The sequence below is a fragment of the Aedes aegypti genome, chromosome 3 (genome assembly GCF_002204515.2).
Source record: "Aedes aegypti strain LVP_AGWG chromosome 3, AaegL5.0 Primary Assembly, whole genome shotgun sequence".
Lineage (NCBI taxonomy): Eukaryota > Metazoa > Arthropoda > Insecta > Diptera > Culicidae > Aedes > Aedes aegypti.
The window spans coordinates 207,505,148-207,527,419 of NC_035109.1; the positions used below are offsets into that span (position 1 = coordinate 207,505,148).

General features: G+C 35.5%; 1 protein-coding gene across 2 annotated transcripts in view; it reads left to right on the top strand.

Annotated features, from left to right (window-relative positions):
- LOC5569646 (zwei Ig domain protein zig-8) overlaps positions 1–22,272 on the top strand; it is a 761,269-nt gene that overhangs the window by 118,585 nt on the left and 620,412 nt on the right. The window lies entirely within an intron of this gene.

The following is a 22,272-nucleotide window of genomic DNA, read 5'->3' on the forward strand; positions in this document are numbered from 1 at the left end:
TAATTGTACGATTCCTTTTGAGTATTTCACGAGTTTGGCTCAAAAATGTATTTTTCAAATATTAGAAGATAAAAAAGCAGCTAGTTGTTCAGCAAATAATTTTTACACATTAAGTTTTGTCCTCTAATTTTGGGAAGATTCACACAGCCACATTGCAATGCTCTGAAGAACAGCATATTTCGAAAAGAAGGGTGAATTTATTATGAGAAGGATAGCTATAATATGTACAAAATTAGGATGTAGTAAAGTATCTTTTTGGACGTCGGTAGTCACTTCCTTTACTCATTTTATAGGTGTCAGGCATTAAGATTAAGATCTTCTTAAAGATTTTGTTTCGTAAACGATGGTAATGGAAGTTCACCCTGAGATAGTCGCTGCAAAAGTTGTTCTATGGAACCCGCATAAAAACCAACCTAATAGACGACCGTTTCGCTATCGCACTTGTACACTTGTACATGTTAAAAAAAATCGGCGGCCTCTGATTGACGCTACAGTAAGAACTTTTGTTGATTTGTGGGATCATTAATTTGAATTTCTGTGAGATAACCACAAAAAATATATTTGTTTGATTCAAGATAATGAAGAAATGATGATGGCAGAAAAGTGGTGAGTAAATCCATAAGAGACCTGTCTGTTTTAACACAAGAAGATAAAAGAAAGTGAAAATTTCCGATTAGAACAACAGGAATCACTTTAGTGAATGCCTTCAAGATATATTCCTTTATAACAAGCTGTTCTATATGGAAATATTAGTGACTAGCTTATCCAACAAAAACGTGAAAGAACAGCCTATTTAGAAAAGAAGGGCAAATTTCTGGTGAAATGTTTGCAACTATGACGTGAATGATCAATGTAACAACGTGATGCTATGACACAACCTATATTCATAAGAAAGAAAAATATTTGTTCAAAAACAAAATTGAAATATGAACACCACTAACAAGCCCAAATACCGGTGATTACGCATCTGTAAAGCAACACCATATTGAGGGTTATGGATTCGAATTCCTTTCAGTCAATAAAAGGCTTATTTTATTGAAGCCCATTCACAAATTTCACAACGCTGAAGGGAGCAAACAAGTTTGTGGGTGGTTGTCCTCAAAATATTACAGCCCATTCACAATATGTAGAATTTCCATACAAAAAAAAAAGTACGAGGGGGTGGGTAGGTGTTAAAAATGGCAATTGTTTGCGAAATGAAATTTGTGAATAAACCCTGGAATTGCTGAGCTGATAAACAGGCACTGTCTCAGAAAGAATGAGAAGAATATAGTTGCCATCAAGATATTTCGAAAGAATGATATGATGAACATTTTACCGAGGAATTTTACGTGCCATTAACTACCAGCCTTCATTAGAGACGCATTTTTGCACGCAAAACAAGATACTGTACTGTATCTCATACTATTCGAGGTAATGGCTCATTCGGGGTAGTGGTGTTCGGGGTAATGACCCATTCGGGGTAATGGCTTTCGGGGTAGTGACCCATTCGGGGTATTGGCGTTCGGGGTAGTGGCGTTCGGGGTAATGGCGTTCGGGGTAATGGGATGGAGCCACTTTTTGAGTTATTTTAAAATTAAAAACACCTCGAACCACGGAATACTCCTAAGAGTAGGCAGTTTCCCAAGGGATTTCTATATTCTTTACAGTAATTCGTTAATGTTGCCAAATTGAGCACACTTATGAAATTTTTGACAACGGAATCGTTTTCGGCGATGCCATTTTTAGTAAGAGCCGCATTTTCCTTGCTCATATCGTTTGCAGAACTTATGTGAGACATGAATCTTCGGTAGTGTCATCCTTACCCATTGAATACATTGTTTCGAAAAGATGACAAATTTACGCATATAGTAAACGCAATTTTAGCAAAAATCCTCATTTACATTAGCTTATGAATATAAGAAATGGAAGCACCATTCGTGATTTGGAAATATTCTATCAATAAATAATGATACGAACTTTTTACGAGATGAGTCATTCCGATATTACCCCGCTGATCAATGATACCCCGGACTACGGTACTACGAATTTACTTCCTTTTAAGTGATTTATACTCTAATTTTCACTGGAGGTATTTGTATCGTTTGAAAGAACTCCGAAGATTAATTATATTATGGCGAACAAATTGCAGAAGAAACATTTTTTTTCTTACTTACAGAAATTCCAAACAAACTTTTTTGTAGGGACTCTTTTGAATTAATCGAGTAAAACTGTAGAAATTTAACGCGAAACAGTATCTTTAAGAACATTACCAAAAATATCTCATGGTAAAATTTTACTGAATTAAATCATGGAGGGAAATTTGAATTACTTTGAAAATTTGTTGAGGGATTCCTGATGGACCTTCACCAGAACATTTTGATGGTTCTTCAATTGTCCTTTTTTTCAAAATTTCTAGAATTTACCTCTAATCTTTACATTCTTTTTGGTGTTGCTTTTTGGAATATGAAAAGATTTTTAAACGAAGTTCCTCCTGGAAGCGTCATGCGAAGGAAGGAAAAACAACAGATGCGAAGGAAGGAAAAACAACAGATAAGCAAGTGATTATTTAAAATCTTTCATCTAGATGCGAATGATTACAGGATAAATAAAACCGCTCTTTTTTTATAGAAATGTTTTAAAGTGGCTCCTTACAATTTTTTTTATGTGTATATTAATAAATTTCTTTGTCTTTCTAGGTTATTTTGCTAATTGTTTGTCCATAGATTCCGCTCTGCTGATTTGGGAAGCAAAAGTATTACTAGGGCTTGAAAAAAATCGTCTGAACATTCGAAGGCATAAGACATTTTGTAAACACATTTCGTAGATAATTCATGCATAATCCGGGGATTTTAAGCAGAATAAAAAAAAAATTAAAATAATTAGAGTAAAGTGGGGCAAAAGTTCGAGTGGGGTAAGAGTTTCTTTTTAAGATTTCAAACTTAATTCGAAACAAAACTTTTAAATGGAATGGTGGTTCGAATGCTATTCAAGTAGAAGACTTTCACTCGAAATATCATAAAAATCTGTTGAGATTTGGAAAAGTTATAACTATTTGATGTTTTCTGGCGTGAATATTGTAGTTTTTTATCAAACTTTCGCTTCACGGAACCAAATAAGGATAAAATCTTTTTCAATATTTTATGTGATGGCGTTTCTAGACCTACCATAACGATGCTTTGAGGTGTATTAGTTTTTGCAAAAATGCTTGAAAACAATTTTTGGTCCATAGTGGGGCAAAAGTTCGAATCAGCGGGTCAAAAGTTCGACCCATTTATAAAATCATGGCAGAAAATTCAAATTGCCCAAAATCCACATATTACCTTCAAATTTAGCGAAATTTGCCTGACCGTATGAGAAAAGTTACCAAAATTTTACATTTTCACTTAGTTTTGCGAAAAACTGCATTTTTTGGGTATATTAAATTTAACCCTGTTGAAGGCAATTTTTTGATGGAAATTTAGTGTGTATTTTCCGGCAAACATAAGTTTACGGCCGGTATAAAGAATGCCTGTAATAAAATTATCAATATTAAGTGTTTTAGCCAGCAAACTTTTGCTCCACACTTGATTCGAACTCTTGCCCCACCGGTGGGGCAAAAGTTCGTTTAGGACAATCAATTTTGAAACTGTTATAACTAAAAATGGGTAAATATTTTGACACAGGTATGTTCAGCAAAATTATAGCCAGTATGTTGAAGGTGTATGGTATTTAGTTAGTTTCAACTGCTATTATTTCTCTGGAAACTTTGATTATACCACTAAGGTCGAATTTTTGCCCCAGCTTACTCTAATATTTTTTATGAAAAAAAAAGAACATTGAACTTTTGAAAGATTAAGTTTTTTTTGTTGAATCTGGAAACATTTTCCGAAATCACTTTGTGGTTTTTCAGACATAGAAGGAATGGTTCGACTGGTGTCTACTTTTAAGACATAGAATAAATGGGGCCCAGATAGCGCGCAGCTATTCTGCATGACCAAGCTGAGGGTCGTGGGTTCGAATCCCACCGGTCGAGGATCTTTTCGGGTTGGACATTTTCTCGACTTCCCAGGGCATAGAGTATCTTTGTATCTGCCACACGATATACACATGCAAAAATGGGCATTGTCATAGTAAGCTCTCAGTGAATAACTGTGGAAGTGCTCATAAGAACACTAAGCTGAGAAGCAGGCTCTGTCCCAGTGGGGACGTAACGCCAGAAAGAAGAAGAATAATTGGTCGTCCTCAAGGAGGAATTCACGTTGGAAGTACGAGCAAATCTCACAATATTCTTTGACTAATTTCCAAGAGAATAGCGTCCTATTTTTTTTTTTTTTTTTGATAAAAACTTGTTTTTATTAAAAATCGCGACAGAGCGTCTTCTTGTTACTACTTTGGCAAATTTTCCCGCCTAAATAACGGCTATACTATATTTAAAATACGGGTCCAAATTAGAACCTTGACACTTTTGATAATGTTTGACATTCACTTTGTTGACAAAAATGCCACAGGGGCTCAACTTTTTAACATAGAGGTTGTTCCTATCTGACATTTCGAAAGGGACACGGAAAACAAAATACACACAAAACTTGAGTTTAAACCAAAGGGCGTGAAAAAATCTTGAAAATAAAAAAAAAATTTTTTTGACCGTTGACCAATAAAAACATTACAAATATTTTGCAATTGGATGAAATGGACAAATTGATGTGTAATTTGCGAAAGCTTCTCGTCGTCTAGGTGAGAATCTAATTCACGACTCCCTGTTGCAAAATATATGTAATGTTTAGTTTTTCGGTAGTTTTTTTCTTCTTTTTTATTGGAACAATATTTTTACAAAACTACTTATAATAGTACAAACTTGAATCTGGTAAAATGAACTACATCTAAAAGTATACATAACGCTACGTTTACATGTGTAATTTCATCGAACTGGTTAACAAATTTTAAGAAAACTTCCAAATTCCTTAGCAAATGATTTTCGATTGTTCCATTGCAATTCTCTTAACTGTTTTTTTTTACAAACAACTAAGCAAGAACCTTCTTCTTCGTTTTGGCGTTACGTCCAAACTGGGACAAATCCTGCTTCTCAGATTAGTGTTCTTATGAGCACTTCCACAGTTATTAACTGAGAGCTTTCTTTGCCGAATGACCATTTTTGCATGTGTATATCGTGTGGCAGGTACGAAGATACTCTATGCCCTGGGAATCGAGATAATTTCCTTTACGAAAAAATCCTCGACCAGCGGGATTCAAACCCACGACCCTCAGCATTCTTCTTCTTCTTCTTTCTGGCATTACGTCCCCACTGGGACAAAGCCTGCTTCTCAGCTTAGTGTTCTTATGAGCACTTCCACAGTTATTAACTGAGAGTTTACTATGCCAATGACCATTTTTGCATGCGTATATCGTGTGGCAGGTACGAAGATACTCTATGCCCTGGGAAGTCGAGAAAATGTCCAACCCGAAAAGATCCTCGACCGGTGGGATTCGAACCCACGACCCTCAGCTTGGTCTTGCTGAATAGCTGCGCGTTTACCGCTTCGGCTATCTGGGCCCCTAGCAAGAACCTGGATACTTCAAATTGAAAGAAATAGCACGTACAGTCAACCAAAGTCCTGTTTTTTTTGCCGTTGTGAATTTAAACAAATTTTCTGTGAGGGAATATCCTCCATGGTATTCATTCTATAACTCAGTCGTGTTCTCATAACCTGACAACACCACTCCCTTATTTTTTTGGCACTAGACATTTTTTTAGCCTGTGATGAAGAGTGTCCTCCGCTCCACAGATAGAGCATCTTTGTGAAATCCTTCGAATATTGTAGGCTGGGAGTTTTTCACTTGTTGGAATCAAATTATTTACAAAGCAGTAAACTTTAGATCGACTGTCCATTGTTAGAAATTTTTGATTAATATTTTCCCAAATGATATCCCAATCAGAATCAATTTTACCTTCAACGATTCATAATTAATTAAACAAGTATAATATTCTTGACAACTTGTCCCATGATTTTCTATCAGGGTCTTATACTAAAAATTCAAATTTTCTGAAATAAAAAGCATTAACAGTGCTCTCCGACACTACTTGTTCGAAGTTTGCGTGGATTGTTTGAAAATATTTTGTTCCAAAGTTTCCTAAACCAACTCATTGCTTGGTTCCGCGCATTTTGCTCAAAATCTCGGAAAAAGGGAATTAACTCCAACAAATCATGTCAATCTTTACAAGTTACCTATCTAAGTAAAACTAGTGAAACAATTTATAGAGAAAAACCAATAAGGATTCTAGTATTTAAGTGAAGATGAATAAAAGCCGTATCTCAAAGTTTCAAGAGCACAAATCTGATGAATGAAATAATCATTTAATTAAAAAATAAGATGGGTTGGTTACTCGCTGGTGGTGATAAATCGATACATTTTTCAGCTCTGAACGCTTGTTGGTTGTCTTGATTTTTGCTTCTGATGATGATACATTTTTTCGGTTGAATCTTTTAGACAGTTTCACTCTTGTATATTTGATGTAAAACTGCAGTATGAGAAGCATGAAAAAATAAATGAAAAATCGAAAATTTGGTTAAAAATGCCTATGTTTCAGGTATGAGGGTATAGGCAGGATATTTCCTGATTTTTGTTTTTCAGGATGTTTCTGTAAACAATTTATTCAGATAATACCGCCTCTCTTCAGGATTTTTTTTCAGGAGCTTTCTTAAACATATGCCCAGTTTTTTTCCCAATACCCAGGAAATTTTCCATAAACTCTGGGGATACCTCTCGAAAATCCTGATTTTCAACAGAAAATCTAGAACATCATTGAAAAGCAAGAATTTGTGACATCTGCTATTGACGTTTGGTGAGATTACTTGGAGATACTCGAAGAAGAATCCTAGAGGAGTACCTTGGACCATTTCCGAAGCGCATTATTCAATCCCTTAATGCATTCAGTTAAGAATAATTAGATAAATTCCTTGGGGAGAAAACCTACGTAATTCATATCGGAATAAAAAAAACTGAAACAAATAACTTGTAACGAAACAATTATTGAAAGTACCCTAAGAAAAAAATGAAAACATTTTGGGAAAAAATCTATGTGATTCCTGAAAACTATCTTTAAAAGTATTCCTGAAATAATCCTAAGAATTCCAAATGCGTTTGTTGGAGAAATTGTAGACTAAAAAAAAAAATCTCTAAAATTTTTTAAAGAATCATGGAGATGAGGAACTTCTAGGGGAAATCTTAGAAGAGTTCACGGAGAAATATAAAAAAAAAAATTGTTTAAGAATTTCGATAGGAATTAGTTGAAATCGATGTGGAATTCCTTGCAGCAATTCTCCATTAAAGTTTTTTGGCAATGGCTAGCAATTTACCTGGGAAAAGAAATGGCCAAATTTCAGCATAACTTTTTTCCAATAAGCATGGTGGATAATCGTAATAGTTCTGGGTTCTCAATGAAAAAGTTATAATAATGTTTAAGCAGAGAGGAGTCCAAAATTGTCGTTTATGCCTGAAATTTGTGAAATAATATATGAGGTAGTTCAGTAGCTGAGTACATCTTTGTTCGTTCATACTATGTTTCAAGGAAAGTAATAGTTATTCAATTGCTCAATATTATCATATCAACTTGAATAAGCGCTCCAGAATGTTATCTGACAGGTATATTTCAGTAAAGTAAAAGCTTTTAATACAATCTGGTTTTTGCGGTTATCAATCGAGCAACAGCCGGTTGCCGCGTGATTCACTGAAGTCAGATGCTTTGTACGACAAGCGAAGTTTTCCCACTTTTGTTGTTGAACTGAAAACTTATCAGACCGTAATTGTTTGAACTTACGTGAGAATGATATTCCAATGATAAAGCTCCCAATGAGCCCTGATCACCACAAGTTTGAATTTAATTTGCAATGTTACCTACATTACATATTTACGTATATGGAAAAGATTTTACTTAAGTATGTCGTATATGGAATCGATTTTACGTAAAAAGAAGTTTGGGCGTATAGTCGCGGGCATAAATTTGTTTCATGAATGTAACACATATTTTTTGGATATTGGATTAAATTTTGATGTAATATAAAAAACTGATCAACCTTTCCCCGGATTACGTTTCTAAAGTCAAACTGTTGAGTACCCTGACAGAAATTTCCAATAAAATGCTCTCACTCTTCTAATAACTTGAATTTACACAATCTCGGTAATGGGGTAATACACTTGACAATGCCAAAAAGAAAAGTTCGCATATTTTTCGTATCCAATTCGCAACTTATCTAGAGCTCAAGCCAACAACACCAACAAAGACACATCACAAGCCACCAGTCGGCGAGAACAAAACATTTCGAAACAAATGAAAAAGTTGAAATTTCATAATGAAGTAAAATCTTGTTTCTGATAATGTGAATACTTGCTCTCGGGGCACTTTTTCGCGTGCCATTATCACTCCGGTACCGAATCAGCTAAGAAGCTCAAAGTGCCGTGGACCCCCTCTTCCTTTTCTCTTACGCACTGTATGTACACGGCGAATGTTTCAATCAGAATAAGTCCTATGGGATGTTACAGGGTTGGCTTTATATCAAAAGGTGAATTGAAGGATCATAAACAAACGGAGTTCATTTCTGTATTCAAATTGCTAGCATTGAGGTACACTATAAACAATATTATTTTTGAAATAAAAATTAAATTGCGAAGTAGTCACAAACATTTGAAACGGTCTACCTCAGAGCATAGTTCAATCGATTGATATTGCAATGAACGTGTATGAAAATCGAAAACCGAGGTACTTTTCTCGTTTTTTGAGTTTTTTCTCAAATGATGGTTGATATTTTTTTCAATATATTTTTTAACTATGTCATGAGAATTATTCCAAAGAACATAAAAGCTCAAATATAGTTTTTTTTTCTACACATTTTAAACATTTTTTTTTCTATCTTTATTAACAAGATGTTTAGCCCTGGGCTAGTTCATCTCGGGATCAAAGGTTTTACTTCCCTTCCAAAGGAAGTCATCACTACAACCTTTACGTCATGACAATCTCGGGGATGGTATTCGATCCCAGGTCCTCGGCGTGAGAGGCGTGAGTTCTAACCACTACACCAGGCCCATCACCTGTTAGTTTTTTTTAATCTTAAATATCATTCAAAATACAATTTCACTGAAATAGTTTCACCTCTACATCACTTTCAAATAGGTTAGCCATTTCTAATTATGATATTGCTTGTGGATTCAATTAATTTTTTTTGAGATTGTTATAAATGTTTGCGACTTCTTTTCGATCCTCTCCTTAAACATAATTTTTAAATAAATAACTAGTCATAAACCAGCCCTGGAAAATGAGGTTCAAAAAAGAAAAAAATCGACCTTGATAAACTCATTTGAGCTTACTGTAAAACATACACAAATATCAACAAATTCCACAGCAACTACGGTAAAGCGATCCTGCAGTGCCAGCAGTTGGCCGTTTTGCTGGTCCAGAGCAAAACTCTCCCAAAACCGTTTATTTCTTCGTTACCACATTTTCACTTGCGCGCTACATTACACAAATAGGATAAAATTCGCGATAGGAGCCGGTAGACAACAGAAAAAAAAAACAGAACAACTCTCGGTGACTGTGTGGCGTGTTCGTTCGTCCCGAAAAAAGGGAAATTTATACATCTGCAAGCATCAGCTTCAAATTGAATAAAGTTGCGAAATTCCGCAGCATTAGCATTTTCAGTCGATGGGTTTAATTTAATGTGCGAGAAATTTAATTTTTCTCGGCCATTGTTGAAACGACCGAAGGCGAGTGCGAAAAAAGGGAAGAAAATTTTCCATCTAACTTCCGGCTCTGTAGAGGCTGAATGTTATTGTATTAGCTTCAAATTTCCTAATCGGTGTAGGGGAGTTAGCAACAAATTTATGAATATTAAAATTTATTTGGGCCTATTTCGGTAGTATTTGTGAAACATAAAACCTTTTACTGATCAGTTTTGCATATTCCACGTTGTTCTTATAAAAATATCCTCCAAATCGGGGAAATACAGTTAAAGTTTGAGAAATGTGATCCCATTTATATGATAGATGGTCCTTGTTAAACTTTACAGTACTGGGTGCCGACATCAAAGTTTCACAATTCTGTCACTTAGAGCCGATTTCTTCACCATGACTTAAGCCGTAAACCACACATACCCATATTGTTAAACTAGGCTTAAGGCCTAAGCGGTGGTTAAGAAATCATTTTCAAGAAAAATCCAAAATAAGTTTACGATTCACACACAGCAAATTTTTAATTGGTTGGTGGTTTTGATCTTAGGTCCAAATTTGTTGGGGTTCTTATTCTTCTTCTTCTTTTTCTTCTTCCTGGCTTTACGTCCTCACTGGGACAGAGCCTGCTTCTCAGCTAAGTGTCCTTATGAGCACTTTCACAGTTATTAACTTTCTTTGCCAAAGTTGCCATTTTCGCTTGCCCAGGGAGTCAGGGAATTTATATTACGAAAAGATTCTGGACCAGGACCAGGTATTGAACCCAGACAACTTCAGCATGGCTTCGCTTTGTAGCCGCGAACTCGAACCACTCAACAAAGGTAGTACCTAGGGTATTTCATAATGAAAATTATGAGGGAAATGCAATTTGAGAAAAAAATATTCTAGGTGTCCGGATGGTACATGGTACGATAGGAGTGACGTCACATGTTTACAATAAAATTCGATGTCTACACCAGTAAAGAGCCTGTCTTGTTAATTTTTATGCCGTGGCGGTGGTAGTCCTTCTTGGACACCGTCTTAGGAAAAAACCTCTTAAGAGATCTCGTCTTCTTTCATTTATTTACTAAACATTGTCGCAACTACAAACAAAAGCAAGGGTGAATCTCTGAATTCACAACTTCCTTCCGAAAAAGTGGGATTTCGAAAATATTCTCAATCAAGAGAACGTTTTCTAAAATTCCTGTGAGATTGATTTGGAAGAAGTGAGAACTATTATTAAAAAATTCAAAAATAGTAAAGCTCCTGGCGATGATGGAATTTTCTACATTCTCATCAAGAAACTTCCAGAAAGTAGCTTATCATTCTTAGTTGATATATTCAACAAATGTTTACAATTAGCATATTTTCCTGACAAATGGAAAAATGCTAAGGTTGTTCCAATTTTAATACCAGACAAAAATCCTGCAGAAGCTTCTAGCTATCGTCCAATCAGTTTGCTTGCCTCCAACAGTAAACTTTTTGAAAAGGTCATTTTGAACAGAATGATGGCCCACATCAACAAAAATTCAATTTTGCCAATGAACAGTTCGGATTCCGCCATGGACATTCGATCACTCATCAACTTTTACGTGTAACAAATTTGATCCGTTCCAACAAATCTGAAGACTATTCTACTGGTTTTGCTCTTCTAGACATAGAAAAAGCATTCGACAGTGTTTGGCATGAAGGTTTGATTGTAAAATTAAAAAGCTTTAATTTTCCAACATTCAACATAGAATAATTCAAAGTTATCTGTCAAATCGTACCTTTCAGGTTAATTATCAGAACTCCAGATCTGAATGACTTCCTGTAAGAGCTAGTGTTCCTCAAGGCAGCATTTTGGGACCAATATTATACCATATTTTTACATCTGACTTACCTGAGTTGCCTCAGGGATGTCAAAAATCTTTGTTTGCGGATGACACAGGCCTCTCCGCCAAAGGACGAAGCCTGCGTGTCATCTCTAGTCGATTGCAAAAAAGTTTGGATATTTTTTCTTCATAGGGTGCCAGTACCAATGGTTGTAATGTACCAGTAGATTGGACTATGGAATAAAACATACATTTTTCGATAAAAATGACATATGTTATTTTTGGTGGAGAGATCGCCTCTAGTATAGTCGATTTGCCAAATTTCAGCTTTCTATTCTATCAAAAAGTCATATAAATAATTAAGTTTACGCAAAAAAAATTGCTCCCTTGCACCAATAGTCGCCGTCGTGTTCCAGTAGTGGATCAACGGATGGAAGCAGTTTTTAGAATGGATGTATAAAAATGAAGAAAAGTCCCAGAGATGTACTTTATGCTTCATTCGAAAGATATTAATTGCTGTTTCGAGGGAAAAATGTAAAAGCTGTGTAAAAATTGACCATTTTGTTTAAAATTCCTTGTATCAATCCCTAACGTCTACTACTGGAGCACTAGCGCAACTACTGGAACACGTGTACCAATAGTGGCTCAAGCGATTTTATGTTAAAAAATTAGTTTTATCACTCTTTTTATATTTTTCCCATATAGTAAAGGTTGAAATCTTTCTGTTGACGCCGAAAGATCTCTGTTAAGGCTTTCCGTTATTTTGTTATGATTTTTTAAAGCTTAGGTAGTCCACTAATGGCACCGGCACCCTACTTGTAAAAATGGAAGATTCCTCCTAATGCTTCCAAAACACAACTAATAATATTCCAACATAATCCAAAAGCTCTTTATTTAAAACCTTCAAGTAGACATGTTGTCACGATGAGAGGGGTTCCAATAAATTGGTCAGATGAAGTTAAGTATCTAGGGCTCATGCTAGATAAGAATTTAACTTTCAAAAATCACATTAAGAGCATTCAAGCCAAATGTAATAAATATGTAAAATGTCTCTATCCCCTTATTAATAGAAAATCAAAACTTAGTCTTAACCCGTATAGACCTGAGTGAAAGAAAAATTACTAAAACTCTCACCGCTCAGCGAATACTTAACGGATTCCAATTATTTTTGTCAGTATACTCGTACACATATCTAGTTTTTTAAAGTGGTCAAAGAATCTCGGGAATGTTCCTGTGGCCGGAGTTATTGCAATGGATCACTGGGTCAGGTCGGGTGACAAGGGTTTTGTGCTTCTGTGCCCCTGGAGGTAGGCAAATTTCAAGTCACAGATCATTTCCAGAATCGGCTATAATGTGGCCACTTTATCAAAGAGTTTTAAGAAAAACGCGTCAGCGTAAAGCTTCTGTTAATCGATTAAATTGAATAATTATACCAACTGCATTTGATTGATCTTACAAATCACCATTTTCAGGCCCCCGGGATGCCTTAAATTAATGATAAAGTGCACAATTTGTATCTTAACATCTGTGTCAAGCTTATGGGAACGCATTTTAGTGAACTATTATGTTCGATCAATACCTTTAGAGATTTGAAACGCTTTAATACCTAACAAATCTTGAGCCGGTTAGTCAGGACATTAATCCGGAGTGGTCGCATCTGGTATACTTTAAATTGCACCAACTATCAATTTATGATGTTGAGTATCAGATCTTAATGATTTATGCAAAATAAAATGAATGCCATTGGAAATAAATAAAGAAAATTGGCATGTCCCAAAAAATCGCATTTTTCTACCCGACTTGACCCAGTGACCCACTGCAATAACTCCGGCTATGAGAATATTCCTGAGTTCCTACGGCCATTCCTAGAAACTAGATATGTGGGCCAGTATACTGACAAAAAATATTTGAATCCGTTAAGTATCCGCTGAGTGGTAAAGGATTTAGTATTTATGTTTTCACTCAGGCCTATACGGGTTAAGAACAAGCTTTTGATATTCAAACAAATTTTCAGGCCAGCCATGTTGTATGCTGTACCAATATGGACTAGCTGTTGTAATACCAGGAAGAAAGCTCTGCAGAGGATTCAACATAAAATTTTGAAAATGATTCTGAAGCTTCCTCCCTGGTATAGTACCAATGAGTTACATAGAATATCCAATGTTGAAACATTGGAACAAATGTCAAATAAAATAATTAATAATTTCAGGCAAAAATCGTTACAATCTTCTATTTCCACGATTATTGCGTTAGATATTTATGTTAAGTAAGGTTAAGTAAATTGAAAACATGGATTTTTTCTTTTATAAGCAGATGTTATCAGCTCACCTGTAAAAATGTAAACTGCTACGGCAAATGAAATGTAACAAACAAAACAACAAAATGGTTATAAAATCTTAAATTTGTTTTACCAAATTATGATGATAGTGTTGTCTAACACAGAACACCTAGATATAAGAAATGAATGTAATGTTTGGAATGATACTAATAAAGAAATTAGAAAAAAAGAAACAAATATAGAAAGAAATGATTTTGATTAATAAAAAGCTGAACATGTCTTCAGCAGGAACATAAAAAGTGATAATCAACGAAAAATCAGCGTCTCTTCAAATGTTTTCGAAGACTTGTGCATCTTATTGGTTAAACAACGAATGAGTTGTATTTATACGAACAAAATCTTACATGAAAGTATTATAAAAGTGTTTTCTTCTTTGCAGGTAAATAATGATTCACCTTTATGAATACATTCATTGTTACTGGATGTCGTTGATAAGTTTCACATATTACATAAAGATTATCCAAAACTCACATTCAGCCATTATAATATAAATCCTGGCTCCCTTTCTGCCCCTGGTCTTTTCTCTTACAGTTATGCACCACACACAAAAATGGTTTTTTGATTTGATGGGTTTAGTTGAACTACCATCGAAACAAAATCTAACCATTTTGAGGGATATCACTTCGTTATTATTGTTCTTCCCCAAAATTTTGTTATGTTTCGTTTATTCACTTCAGTGCTATATCTCTCTCTCCCATAAACCGATCGACCGTAACACCCATCAAGTGCGTTGGCAGGAAACGATGCCACACTACCAATCAATAAAAACAAAAGCAAATTCCTGTTCCCACTTTACCATGCCACTTGTTTTGTACAATGGAGCAACTTCGATTTGAGATTTGATACGTGTTATTGATTTCATTTTCTTTTTCAAAGACAAAATGAACATGTATTTGAGCAATGACTTGATTTGATTAGTAGTATAAAATATGATTCATTTTTTATATTGCTTTAATAGTGTCATTTCAAATATAATTATCATTTCTTATATCTTGCTGTTCTGTGTTGTGCAGCACTATCATCCTCATTTGGTTAAACTAAATTAAGCTTTTTTTTTACATTTTGTTTAAAACACATAATGTTTCATTTGCCGTAGCAGTGAGGAATTTTAATAGGTGTGTTGATAAGCAGGTGACAATGCTTTCAATTGATTTAACCTAAACAGCTTTCCCGGGAGGCACACAAGATTGATCAGAGCAACGATGAACGGTGTGCAAAACTGCGTGAAGATCTCGGGCGAACACTCTAGTTCGTTCGAGCCTCGGCGGGGACTACGACAGGGCGATGGACTTTCACGCCTTTTGTTCAAAATTGCGCTAGAAGGTGTTATGCGGAGAGCCGGACTTAACAGTCGAGGCACGATTTTCACGAGATCCGGACAATTTGTTTGCTTCGCGGACGACATGGATATTATTGGGAGAAAATTTGAAACGGTGGCAGATTTGTTCACCCGCCTTAAACGCGAAGCAACAAGAGTCGGGCTAATGGTGAATGCGTCGAAAACAAAGTACATGCTGGTTGGCGGAACTGAGCGCGACAGGACCCGCCTAGGAAGCAGTGTTACGATAGACGGAGATACCTTCAAGGTGGTGGACGAGTTCGTCTACCTCGGATCTTTGTTGACGGCTGACAACAATGTTAGTCGGGAAATACGAAGGCGCATAATCAGCGGAAGTCGTGCCTACTATGGGCTCCAGAAGAAACTGCGGTCAAGAAAGATTCACCCCCGCACCAAATGCACGATGTACAAAACGCTCATAAGACCGGTAGTCCTCTATGGGCATGAGGCGTGGACTATGCTCGAGGAGGACTTGCAAGCTCTTGGGGTTTTCGAACGCCGAGTGCTAAGGACGATCTTCGGCGGCGTACAGGAGAACGGCGTGTGGCGGCGAAGGATGAACCACGAGCTCGCTCAACTCTACGGTGAACCCAGTATCGTAAAGGTATCTAAAGCTGGAAGGATACGCTGGGCAGGGCATGTTGCAAGAATGCCGGACAACAACCCTGTAAAGATGGTGTTCGCTACGGTGGTTCGGTTGGAACAAGAAGGCGTGGAGCGCAGCGAGCTAGGTGGATTGACCAGGTGCACCAGGACCTGGAGAGCGTGGGTCACAGTCGAGGATGGAGAGAAGCGGACATGAACCGAGTGAATAGGCGAATTATTGTTCGCGAGGCTTTATCAAGATAATTGATCTAAAGCCAAATAAGTAAGTAAGTGACTTAACCTAAAAATATAACACATAAATCATTGCAATAGAAAATTAAATAGAATATAGAAAATAGAAATTCCATTACTTACACACTGAGGGTGGTGCGACTAATCCAAAGTTCCTTCCGTTGGTTCCTTGTGCAAGCATAGTTATTCTTCTGAAAAGAAGCAACAGCGGGCGGTCAATGACGCTATTAAATTACATTAATGAATATATTGATAAGAATTTGTTGCATATAGTGATGGTTAACACATTGAACGTGGTAATTTAATACTAAAAATTTACTTTATTATAAGTCTACAACATCAAAGTATTTTAGTTATGTTATCTCTTGTTAAAGTATTCTCAAACTGCGAAGATGCTTGAATAATACATCTTTTGAAGGCCGAGTGTCAGTCTTATGGACATTAACATAACAAAGCCATAAAATAGCTCAAATTTAAACTTCAAAGAAATAATGGTAAATATACAAATCACTATAACATCTGATTTTCTCGATTTAATGATTTCAAATTGACAGTGAAGATGCTTGAATATCGCATGTTTTGAATGCTCATTGTAAATCTGTTGGTTACTTGTCTGGTTTACAAGTGAATAATGATGCACCATTAGGGAATGTTTAGAAACATGTGAATTTCCCTTCCAAAATAGCTCAAAACCTTCAAATCACGATAACTTAAAATTCACGGAGAAGATGCTTGAATGCAATATCTTTCGAATGATAGGTGCCACATTCTTGGATATTTTTTTGTGTTAATAACGATATCTGGCACACCGTGTTTAAAAAAATATTTATTACATTAAAATAAACAAAAAGAATTTAAAAAAAATAAGAAAAGTTATGTTTTTTTTTAAAATAAAAATCTAATGCACTGAGATTGACAGTGTCTGCCGATGAAAAATTACTGATTTTATATAAAAAAAATATATCTATATATCCTTATATATATATATATATATATATATATATATATATATATATATATATATATATATATATATATATATATATATATATAATATATATATATATATATATATATATATATATATATATATATATATATATATATATATATATATATATATATATATATGTATAAATATATATATATACATAAAAAAACTCAATAGTTTCCGTTTTTGTGTTTTGAAGGCCTCGGGACCAAAGGGGTCCGATAGATTTAGCTCACAGTTTCGCGCATGTTTTCGTCGCCGGAGATTTTGTTTTTTCCTGTTTTGGAGCGTCTTGCTGGGTAGTGCTTCGTGAAGCCCAAGCAGGACAGTTCGGTTTTGCGTCGTCCAATAGATTTAGCTCACAGTTTCGCGCATGTTTTCGTCGCCGGAGATTTTTTTTTTTTTTTCTTCTGTTTTGGAGCGTCTTGCTGGGTAGTGCTTCGTGAAGCCCAAGCAGGACCGTTTTTACATTCAGAAATGGAATAGTGCAAAGTGAAAAATGAAAAAGTGATTTGTTTGATTTGTGTCCTCAGTACTGTTGGTTTTTGGCCGCCCGAAGTTCACCGAACCATCCGGAAGTGACATGCAGCACATAAATTTAGAGAATCAATCCGGTGAGTTTGTTCCAGTATGATACTTTTTCTTTTGTGAGCCTTCCGGATCGTTTTTGTTCGCGTCGTGGAACTTCTGATCGTTTCTTGAACGGAAAATGTTATTTTCGGAGTTTGATAATTATGTTCAGATTGCGCATTCTGTCCGGGCGGGTGTAACGCAACTAACAATCGGTTGTGGATGCTTTTTAACTGTTCGATGACCCTGGAGGGATCGATCCTGCTTTTCGTATAATTTTGAGCAGAAAAACCGACTGTGTCCTAGGGTGTTTAGTTCGAACGCGCTTCCTTTCGTTTTTCGATTATCTAAAAATACAGTACCACCCAGTACAGTTTTTCAATGAGCACAGTACAGTTTTTCAATAGGCGTGATTTTTTTTTTTTTTTACGCGTATCGTTACACAATCCGATGACCCTGGAGGGATCGGTTTTGCTTTTTACTGGTTGTTGAGCAAAAATATTACTGCACAATCGACAAGCATTTCGCGAAATACTATTTATACTATAAATAAGCTATTGTTTTCTCTTTTGATTGCCGGCATTCAAAAGATTAATTTGAAAACGCTTAAACAACAAATATTTATGGTCTATCGCCAGCTTTCTAGGCGAATCCTGACAATATACCTTCCCCAACCTCCAACTCCGTAGCACTTATGAGGGTGTCGCTGAGTCGGTGGCCTCTCATTAAGTAAGTGCTACATCAACATTTCCTTCCCCTATCCCAAGTTACGGTAAAGATGGGCGTGGCCGGGAATAGCGATATTCATGCTTTTAGTATTCTTGTTTATGATTTGAACAAGGTATACTCCCCTGCCTTGTTCTTGAAAGTAGTCAGGATGAGATTATTAAAAAGAAACATGAATGTTGCTAGTATCCAATCTACGAAGTATACCGTAACTACGCTAACGCTAACGCTAACGCTGAAGGCCTCGGGACCAAAGGGGCTATGGCTGTTCTCATTTTTTCTTGAAAGTTCAGAAAATTTTACGTCTACTGTCAAATTTTCAGCGATGTTTGTTTTTTAGTTTTTGAGATATATGTAGGTCTCAGTGCATTAGATTTTTAATGTTAAAAAAAATCATAACTTTTGAACAGCTTTACCGATTTCCAATCTTTTTTATGGAATGAAAGCTTAAAATTTCAACTTTTCAGACAAAATTGAAAAATCTGATAAAAATATGTTTAAACGTGAAAAATATAAAAATTTCTAGTTTGTTATAGAAAATTTTATATATTTTAATGGAAAAAAATAACTTTTCAAAGTTTTCTATTTTTTTCTATTTTTTCTGAAAAGTTGAGACCTTAAGCTTGCATTCCATAAAAAAAGATTGGAAATCGGTTGAGCTGTTCAAAAGTTATGATTTTTTTTTAAACATTACAAATCTAATGCGCTGAGATCTACAGTTTGTGCCGATGAAAAATGACTGATTTTTTATTTTCAAAAAAATATATCTCAAAAACTAAAAAACATACATCGCTGACAATTTGACAGTATACGTAAAATTTTCTAAACTTTTAAGAAAAAATGAGAGCAGCAATAGCCCCTTTGGTCCCGAGGCCTTCAAAACACGAAAAAACGGAAACTATTGAGTTGTTTCATGTAAAAAACACAATTTTTATGAAATTTTATATTTTTCCCGAAAAGTCAAAATCTTTAGCCTTCATTTCGTCCAAAAAGATTGAAAATCGGTCAAACAGTTCAAAAGTTATAATTTTTTTAAAAATAAAAATTTTGCAAAATCGTGATTTTTCTGGTCACCCTATTTCGGAAATGATCACCCTAATCAAAAAATCCAAAAATACGTGTATCCTTATTTCGGATAAGGAACAAAATAGCAAATTTTCACGGAATTCGGTGACCCACTAGAACGGTTTTTCATGGAATGGCTGATATAACCCATTAATACTGTGGTAGGGAGGAAGCTTCACCATCATTTTCAAAATTTTATTTTGTATCTTCTACAGAGATTTCTTCCTGGTATTACAACAGCTAGTCCGTATTAGTACAGCATACAACATGGCTGGCCTGGAAATTTGTTTGAAGATCAAAAGCTTGTTCTACAAACAACGTTTTGATTTTCTGCCAATAAGTGAATACAGACCTTTCATATATTTGTAAGATTCGGCTTGAATGCCTTCAATGTGATTTTTGAAAGTGAAATTTGTATCTAGCATGAGCCCTAGATACTTAATTTCATCTGACCAATTTATTGGAACCGTTCTCTTTGTTACAACATTTCGAATTGTAGCTTTTGGTTTATGTTGGAATATTATTAGTTGAGTTTTTAAAGCATTGATAAGCGGTTTCTTCACCACCGCTTAGGCCTTAAACCTGGTTTAATCGTATGGGTAAACGTGGTTTACGGCTTAAGCGAAGGTGAAGAAATCGGCCCTGAGAGAAATATTCCATTTTTGTAAGTAAGAAGAAAAAATATCCAAAATATTTTACGATCTACTCCAGAAACATGTATCAAATGCAAACATAGATTTTTGACATCTCTGGGGTAACTCAGGAACGTAGGATGTGAAAATATTGTATAATATTGATCCCAAAATGTTGCCTTGAGGAAAAACAGCTCTCACAGGAAGTCTGCTAGACTTGGAGTTTTGTTAATAAACGGAGGTGTGCGATTTAACAAAAAACTTTTGGATTATTTCAACACGGGTTATTTCACAATTTGCATTATGTATAATAGGGTGCAGAGCTACTTAGGCACTTCCAAGGTTCACTTTGGCATGGGGGGTTTTTCTCGGCCAAATTTTCTGAAACTCCACTGCCGAAGTGAATCAAAAGTGTTACGAATAGGATCCGGCTCCCTATATCGCGTTTTTTGTCTTATATTCTTCCCGTGAAACAGAATTTTTCCGCTGTTTTGTATATTTTTTCCTCTGAAACTGTTCGTCAAGCGTAAGAAATTCGACAAAACTAACAACCAATGACAAGTGCCCAATACATCAAATTAATTTATTACGTGTCCCGATCTTTATTTATAGTCTTCGATGGGAAGTTTTATGACCCTGGCCGCCGTCCACACGGTGTCACCATCAATTGTCGAGAGATGTTTTACGTGTTTGTCAGAGAAAATTGTCAGTCACCTAATAACTGGTCATTTACAGCGTGTTTGTTCGGAAGGCTCTCTGTGATATCGGGAAACTGCACGACGTCCACGCACCTAGACGACTGCTGAGCAATGAAACACCATTAATTACCCAATACTTGCTTAATGACAGCGCCATTGTCCGTTTAAACGTCAGTCTACTCGGCACAGCTTGATCGTAATCGGTATCCAGCGCCACACAACAGGCTCACACCAATAAATCCGCGTAAATGTGTTTAAGATAAGAGCAGACCTACACTCCCGTGCAAAAGATTGGGGTCACCCCCTTAAAAACAAACAAAGTGTTTTGTCAATATCTACGGGATTACATCTCTAATTGGAACTCTTATTGATTCATAGAATACACAGTAGATATTTTGATGAAAACATTTTCTGAATTTTGTTTTCTAAATGTTTACATGAAATTGTGTTTTGTGGGCTCTTCGCTGCTCTTATTTATCAAACTTCAAGGATATCATCTTGTTTCTGATAGAAAAACGAAGAATTTGTATAGTTCTATCGCACAACATCAAAAATAGAGATGTTATCTATAGCAGCAACACGAATTCGGACTGAAATAGCTAAACTTTCACATATTTTAAATCGCTAGCAAAAAACAATGCAAATGTTCATTTTACCTGCACTATGAGGGTAAAATAAACAGCTGTTGGTGGTAAAATGAACATCATGCAAAAAAACGAGCAAAACAAATATTTTTGAAAATTTTCATTGCATACCCGAAAACATATCCATTAATGATTATAACCCATTCAAAAAGAAATTGAAAGGTTTTAGTTTTGACATCATATCATAACAATAGTCTCCCTATTGAAAAACCTCAAGACTTCCGAGCTTAAAGTTACGTCAGTTCTAGTTTTCAAACGTGGTTTTCTGAAATCTCGAATACTCCGATTTATGCTCTAAATCGTCCGTGAGTGATAACAATTCAATCGGATTTGTTTTTCTTAATAAAATGCTCGGTGTTCATTTCGCCACCACTTCCCTACATTGATATTTTTGAACTACTACAGATGGGATGTTATTCTTCGCTTGCTTTGATCGTTCTTCAAAATCAATTGATTATGAATGGTTATAATAATGAGAGCACGAGTAGCGTCTACTGGTGCCCTGTGTGAGTACAACTGGTCGGCGTTAAGTCAGAGTGGACCAAGTGACATTTTTGATATTTTGAGAAAAATGGGTTTAAAGTCTAACGCTCTGTAATTTTTGAACTCGTTAAAATTTTGGTTCAATATTTCTACACGTCTTTATGTTACTTTCAAGCAATATAATGTGAGGTGATAATCATGAAAAATCATAATCCAAACCTCTGATAGAACGATTCTTTGATTGACTATGTGTACTTGGTCCACTCTGACTGAACTAAAGACCATCGTTCAGTGAGTTGGTTCACTCTGATTGAACAATTTCTTGAAAAATAACAATCATTTAATGCTCGCATGGTCAAATTGGGTGCATATCTCTAAGATAAACAGATTATCAAGACCCTTCGACACCAGTATCGTAAATTCTTAAATAATTAATATAGGAAATACCAAAATCAGTGGCATTGCGATAGCTTGAAAA